Below are 7856 nucleotides of genomic sequence, written 5' to 3' on the forward strand. Positions count from 1 at the left end.
CAAGATATAGACTCTTAACTAGAGAACAAAGTGATGATTACCAGAGATGAGGTGGGTAGGTGGGTGGTTTAATGGAAGATGGGAATTAAGGACAGCACATGTTGTGATGAGCACGAGGTATTGTATGTAAGTATGAATCTCTAAACTGTACACTAAAACTGATATGAAACTATATGTTAATTAACTGGAATTTAAATAAAAATATTAAAAATAGTATTGTTTACTACATTGATTTTTGTGTCAGTTACTCTTTATGTATTGCCTGGATATTCTTCAATATAATAATGAGTTCCAATATTTAGTTTTGGAGCTAAAGATAGAATATTTAGGTATATAATTATATGTATATACATACGTGTGTATGTAAATTATTTCCCATTCTTATACAAAAGTTATCATTATCTATAACTGTTATATACATAATATTATTAATATACCATATATAGTTAGTATTAATATATACTATTTTGTGATCACTGTGGTTTTATTTTTTTAGTTTCTGGAAAATTTATGATTATTATAATTATCAATATAATTATAATATAATTATAACTATAATTATAGTATGATTTTTATGATTATTACTAATTATATATTATTATAAAATTTATTATTATTATAGTAATATTATTATAATAATTATTATTGCCTCATATTATGAACTATATTTCTAAAGAAGTACATTGTATTCCCAATTATTTTAAAGCTGAAGGTTTGAGTCTTGTAATCCCTTTCAACTATTACCACCCCCTAACCTCTTTCCCTCTGGTAACCACCAGACTGTTCTCTATATCTGAGTCCGTTTCTCTTTAGTTTTTTTTTATCTTTTTTTTTCCTTTCAGGATTCCAACATAAATGAAATCATAAGGTATTTATATTCTTCTGTCTGACATTTCATTTAACTTAATATCCTCTAGACTCATCTATGCTGTCACAAATGGCAAGATTTAATTATTTTACATGTGAGTGATATTTGAATACATGTATCACATCTCTCTTATGCATTCATCTACCAATGAGAACTTAAGTTTCTTACATATTTCCATATTTTTCTATTGTAAATAATGCTATAGTGAACAAAGGGGTGCATGTATCTTTTGAATTAGTGTTCTAATTTTATTCAGATAAACACCCAGAAATGGAATGGCTGGATTTTATGTTACTTCCATTTTTAATTATTTGAGTATTTTCCATAATGTTTTCCATAGTAGCTGCACCATTCTTCATACACATTCAAGAATATATGAGGATTCCCTTTACTCCACATGTCCACCAGCCCTTATTATTTCTTGAATTTTTGATAATAGCCATTTGAACAAGTTGGATATGATGTCCCTTTAGTGTTTATTTGTATTTCTATTATGATATTAATGATTGTGAACATTTTTTCATGTATCTGTTGACCATATTTGTGTCTTATTTGAAGAAATCTCTATTTAGATTCTCTGCCCATTTAAAAAAATTAATTTCTTTTCAGTGTTCCAAAATTCATTGTTTATGCATCACATCCAGTGCTCCATGCGATACATGCCCTCCACAATACCCACCACCAGGCTCACCCAAACTCCCACTCCCTTCCCCTCCAAAATCCTCAGTTAGTTCCTCAGAGTCCATAGTCTCTCATGGTTCATCTCCCCCTCCAATTTCCCCCAACTCCCTTCTCCTCTCCAGCTAGCCATAGTCCTCCATGTTATTTCTTATGCTCCACAAATAAGCAAAACCATGTGAGAAACTCTCTCTGCTTGATTTATTTCACTAAGCATAATCTCTTCCAGTCCTGTCCATGTTGATACAAAAGTTAGGTATTCATCCTTTCTGATGAAGGCGTAATACTCCATAGTAAATGGGGACTACATCTTCTTTATCCATTCATCTGTTGAAGGGAATGTTGGTTCTTTCCACAGTTTGGTGACTGTGGCCATTGCTGCTATGAACAATGGGGTACAGATGGCCCTTCTTTTCACTACATCTGTATCTTGGGGGTAAATATCAAGTAGTACAATTGCAGGATCATAGGGAAGCTCTATTTTTAATTTATTAAGGATTCTCCACACTCTTTTCCAAAGTGTCTGCACCAACTTGCATTCCCACCAACAGTGTATGAGGGTTCGCCTTTCCCCACATCCTCTCCAACACATGTTGTTTCCTGTCTTGTTAATTTTGGCCATTCTAACTGGTGTAAGGTGGTATCTCAATGTGTTTTTTATGTGAATCTCTCTGATGGCTACTGAGAATTGGCTTGTTTGTTTTTGATATTAAATTGTGGGGGTTCCTCCTATATTTAAAAAATATTTAATGAATTAATTTATTTGAAAAAGAGGGTGTGAGAGAGAGACTCTACATGAGCAGAAAGGGGTTTAGAGGGAGAAGCACACTCCCTGCTGAATGGGGAGCCAAATGTGGAGCTCAATCCTGGGACTCCAGATCATAACTTGTGCTGACAGCAAATTCCCAACTGACTGAGTCACTCAGGCAGTCATGTTCTATATTTCAAATGTTAATTCCTTCTTGGTATATTATTTGAAAATGTCTCCTCCCACTTGGTGTTTTCATTGTATTAATTGTTTTCTGCTTTTTATGCCTTTGCCTAAAGAGACAGATCCAAAAAATATTGTCCAGACCTATGCCCAAATATTCTCTGCCTATGATTTCTTCCTTTAGCTAAATTTATACATTCATATAATTTGAATTTATTTTTATATATGGTATGAAAAAGTGCTCTATTTTCACTTCTTGACATTTTTTTGTCCAGTTTACAAAACACCATTTTTTGAAGAGATTATGTTTTCCCTATTGTATATTCTTGCTCCTTTGCTAAAGATAAATTGATTTATTCCTTGATTCCTTACTGTGTTTCACTGACCTATGTAACTGTTTTTGTGCCAGTACTATATTGTTTTGATTAATATATCTTTGTATTATAGTTTGAAGTCAGGGTGCATCATGCCTCCAGTTCTTATTTTCAATATTTCTTTTGCTTTTTGGATACATACTATTAAAAAGTTTTTATTTTATTATCATAGGATTATTTGCTCTAGTTCTTTGAAAAAATGTTGTTTGTATTTTGATAGGGACTTCACTGAATTTTAATATTACGATCCATAGTTTTGAAATATTAATTCTTCCAATTCATGAGCATGCTATATCTTTCCATTTATTTCTGTCTTCTTCAATTTTATTATGATTTTTAAAGGTACAAGTCTCTTGCCTTCTTGATTAAATTTATTTCTAAATATTTTATTACTTTTGATGTACTTGTGCATAGTATTTTCTTAATTTTGGTAGTTTACTTTTAGTATATGGAAATGCCACATCTTTCTTTACATAACTTTTGTCTCCCACAACTTTATTGAATTCATTTATTAATCAGAGGGAGTTTTAAGGGTTTTGTGTGTATAATATTGTTTCATCTCCAAATAATGACTGTTTTACTTGTTTCTTACTAATTTGGGTTTTTTTCAATTCTGATGACTATAACTATAAAATCCAGTACTATGTTGAATAAAGGTGAAAAGAGTGTTCTTTGTTGCATTGTTGTATTTTTGCTTTAGAATAAAATCTTTCAACTTTCCACCATTGAGTATTAGCTACAGTTCTTTCATATATGACCTTCATTATCTTAAAGTATGTTCTCTCTATATCAATCTTTTTGGGGATTTTTATGATCAATGGATCCTGAGTTTTGTCAAGTGATTTTTTTTCTTTAGCTATCGAGATAATCATATAATTTTTATCTTTTTTTGTTAATGTGTTGTATCACAATAATTGAATTTCTATGTTGATCCACACTTGCATCCTCAAATAAGTTCTACTTAACAGGTGAATAATCCATAATAAAATGTGTATAATCCTTTTAATGTATTGTTGAGTTTGGTTCTTCAGTATTTTGGGGGATTTTTTTTTACATGTATATTATTTAGGATTAGGAACCTATATCATCTCCTTCTTCTTCTTCTTCTTGTTCTTCTTCTTGTTCTTGTTCTTCTTCTTCTTCTTCTTTCTTTTTTATTTCTTGTGGTGTCTCTGTTGGTTTTAATGCCAAGGCAATTTTGACCTCATAGAGTGAGGTCAAGCATTGAATGCTTCAAGAATTTGAAGCATTCCTACCTCTCCAAATTTCTGCAATAGTTTGAGAAGTCTAAGAATTAACTCTTAATTGAATATTTGTTAGAATTAACCTGTAAAGCTCTCTGGTCCTGGGCTTTTGTTTACTTGGAGTTTTTTGATTACTGATTCAAGTTTATTAATAGTAATTGGTTTGTTAAGATTTTCTACTTCTGAGCTAGAAGCAAATGTCAGAAGAGTAGGGGGCCTTGTATCATCTGGTCAATTGAATTTAGCTTTATATCTATCAAACCATTAAAAGCACCCATAAATTCAGCCTGACATGTAAGAAAATGTATCTGGAATTCTACAAATAGAAAAGTGACTGCTTTTTACAAGTTGTGAATCTTCAGGATATATTGGACGATAAATGAAGAGGGAGGGGCCCTCCATAAGTTGGATCCTGGAAAGTGATATAACACTGGAGAACAAAATCAGAACCCTTAGAAATCTGATCTAGTGAGACACATCCCTCTCTGGAAGGAGCTCTGGAAATAAAAAGACAGAGTATTTGGTGGGACATTGTGGTCTTGGGATATGAGGAGTCACAGAGCAAATATGATGTCTGATATGGTAGGGTGGCCAAGCAGTGGAGTGGGGAAACTGGTTAGGGTCAGTGAATTAAGGAGGGACTCTCAGAATGAGTCAACATAAAATGTGAGCTGATGCAGTTGGGTGACCAATCTTTTCCCAAGCATCCTGAAAAGGACTGTAATGTACAGGCCATTTATCAGCCCTTGAGAGGGGACAAAATTTCTGTGCCCAGGAACAGTCAACAGTGGCAACCCCAGAAAGGACAGGGAGGTGGCACCCAGATTTGACCCAGAAGCAGTGGAGGAGGGTACTCTTGTGAGCCCACAGCCACTCACACAAACAAACACAGACACACACACACACACACACACACACACACACACACACACACACAAGGATACAAAGGCAGTGATGCTTTGTGTCCCAGGTATTCCTCACAAGAGGACTACAGAAGGCATACACCACAAGAACTAGTGGGATTTGGCACACACAGAGTGAAACTCTTTGTCCCAGAGGGTTTATTGAAGAGAGGAAACCATGATCTTTTGGTTTTGGTCTGGAAATCCAGGGACAGACATTTTTGTCTGATCTTCCGAAGATGCACAGAAAGTCACCAGAGAACAAAGGCCACAGAGGACCAGCTTACATTAAGCCAAATTCCTGATAAAGGTCAGAGCTACTCTACCCAGGCACAAATACCTGAGAAGCAGCAAAATAGGCCACTCCTCTGGAAGACAGAATGGAAGAACATGTGGACAATAACTATATGGATCCCACAAGATTGTAAATCTCCAGCCCCAGGAGAAAAGATTGTATTGAGCTCCATGTGTTTTATCATAACTTATTTATCTTTCAGTTTAAAATTTTCCTTTTCTTTTTACATTTTTCCCATTTCAGCTAGATTCTTATTTTCCTAAATTATGTTTTTTAAGTTGCTTTTTAACTTTTATCTGTTATATCTAAATTTTATAGATATATGCTGAATTTTGATCCTTTTTTCACTCTCTTCAATTATAAGTTTTGCTTTAATGCCTATTTTGGGATGTAGTGTCCTCTAACACAGAGACCAAAATTCAGTCAGAACAAGTGGAACACTCTGCTTTGTCCATTCTGTGAGATTATAGTCTCTCTCCCCATTTTTTTCTTTTGTTTTTGTTGTTTAATTTTGGTTGTGTTTGCTTTTCTATTGTGGCTTCTCACTGCTTCAGATCTGTCTAGGATGTGTGTTGCTTCAGTCATGATTGATATTCACTCCTCTCATTTGTTAACCCATTCTTCTCTGGGCAAAATGACTAGAAGAAGGAATTCACAACAAAATAAAGCTGTGGCAGGGTTCTCTTCCACAGAGCTAATCAATACGGATGTAAGCAAGATCTCAGAGATGGAATTCAGGATATCAATTATAAAGTTAATAGCTAGGCTTGAAAAATGAATAAATGACAGCAAAAAATCTTTAAGGGTGGAAATGAGATCTAAGCAGGATAAACTTAAAAATGTAAGGAGTGAGATGCCATCTAAATTGGAAACTTAAAGAGCTAAGATAAATTAAGGCAGGGGAGAGAATAAGTGAACTAGATGACAGGGTAATGGAGAAGAAGGAAATCAAAGAAAAGAGAGAATGATAACTTATCACCCATAAAGAAAGGTTTCAAGAAATTAATGATTCCCTTAAATAAAGTAATGTCAAAATTATTAAGGTGCCGAAGGAGGTGAAGAGAAAGAGGAGACCAGAAGGCATATTTGAGGAAATCATAAATGAGAACTTCCCTAGTCTGGGGAAAGAAACAAGCATTAATGACCAAGATGCAGAGAAGACCCCTCCCAAAATCAATAGAAATAGATCAACAACTGATTTTTATAGGATAGCAAATCTTTGAAATGTTGGAGAAAAAAGAAGCTATCCTGAAAGCACCTAAAGAGAGGAGGTTCTGTATATATGGTGGGAAGAACATCAAAATAACATTAGATGCGTCCCTTAAGCGGCTGCCTTCGGCTCAGGTCATGATCCCAGTGTCCTGGGATCGAGTCCCACATCCAGCTCCTTGCTGAGCAGGGAGTCTGCTTTTCCTTCTGCCTCTGCCTGCCACTCTGTCTGCTTGTGATCACTCTCGCTCCTCTCTCTCTCTGACAAATAAATAAATAAAATCTTAAAAAAAAAAAAGGGACGCCTGGGTGGCTCAGTTGGTTAAACATTAGATGTGTCCCAGAAAACTGACAGTCTAAAAATGGAAGGCAAAAGATATATTCAAGGTACTAAATGAGGACATGAAGAGTACTTTAGCCAGCAAGGCTGTCATTCAGAATGGAAGGACAGATAAAGAGCTTCCAGAGCAGGCTGAAACTAAAAGAATTATGTGACCATCAAGCCAGCCCTACAAGAAATAAAAGGGGGATTCTGTAAGTGAAGGGATACCACAAGAATCACATAGACTGAAAAGAATAAAGCCTATAGAAACAGGGACTTACAGGAAATACAATGGCACTAAGGTGATATATTTTAATAATTACTCTAAATGTAAATGAGTTGAATGCTTCCATGAAAACACATAAGGTTTCAGATTGGATTACAAAAAAAAAAAAAAAAAAAAAAAAGCAGGACCCATCTATATGCTGTCTACAGGAGACATTTTGACCCTAAATACACCTCCAGATTGAAAGTGAGGGGATGGAGAACAATTTACCACACTAATGGACCTCAAAAGAAATTTGGAGTAGCAATCCTCATATCAAACAAGTTTATATTTTTAACCAAAGATACTAGTAATAGATGTAGAAGGACACCATATAATCCTTAAAGGGTCTATCCAACAAGAATATCAAACTACTGTAATTATCAATTCACCCCAATTTACCCTAGCTCTTTGAGTTTCCAATTTGATGGCATTTCATTCTTTGCATTTTTAAGTTCTTCCTGCTGAGATCTCATTTCCACCCTTAGAGATTCTGTGCTTTCATTTTGTCATTTATTCATTTTTTAAGCCTAGCTATTAACTTTATAACTGTTATCCTGAATTCCATCTCCAACATCTTACTTATATCTGTATCAGTTAGCTCTGTGGAAGAGAACCCTGCCTCTGGTTCTTTCTTTTGTTGTGAATTCCTTCTACCAGTCATTTTGCCCAGAGAAGGATGGGTGAACAAACATGGGAGCAGACAATTATATAAACCAATTAATAATCAAAGTAAGGAAACACATTGATAATAATGCATTAATAGTA

The sequence above is a fragment of the Mustela putorius genome, unplaced genomic scaffold (assembly GCF_011764305.1).
Source record: "Mustela putorius furo isolate JIRA1106 unplaced genomic scaffold, ASM1176430v1.1 tig00003914_pilon_pilon_pilon, whole genome shotgun sequence".
Lineage (NCBI taxonomy): Eukaryota > Metazoa > Chordata > Mammalia > Carnivora > Mustelidae > Mustela > Mustela putorius.